The sequence below is a fragment of the Eimeria mitis genome, genomic scaffold (genome assembly GCF_000499745.2).
Source record: "Eimeria mitis Houghton genomic scaffold, Emh_scaff2942, whole genome shotgun sequence".
Lineage (NCBI taxonomy): Eukaryota > Apicomplexa > Conoidasida > Eucoccidiorida > Eimeriidae > Eimeria > Eimeria mitis.
The window spans coordinates 3,731-4,055 of NW_013571285.1; positions in this window are offsets into that span (position 1 = coordinate 3,731).

A 325-nucleotide genomic window follows, 5' to 3' on the forward strand; every position below is an offset into this window, starting at 1 on the left:
ATAAAGACAATGAAGACAAAGACAAGGATATTTATAATAAAGACAAAGACAAAGACAGAGATATTTATAAAGACAATGAAGACAAAGACAAAGACAACAAAAATATTTATAAAGAAAATAAAGATAAAGATATTTATAGAGAAAATAAAGAGAAAGGTATTTATAAAGATAATAAATATATTTATTATAATAAAAATAATAATATATTAAACCAGGAGGGGGCTTATATACATACAAATAATAATACTGCTGCTGCTGCTGCTGCTGCTGCTGCTGCTGCAGCTGCTGCAGCAGAGAGGGATGCAACTGCTGCTGCTGCTGCTGC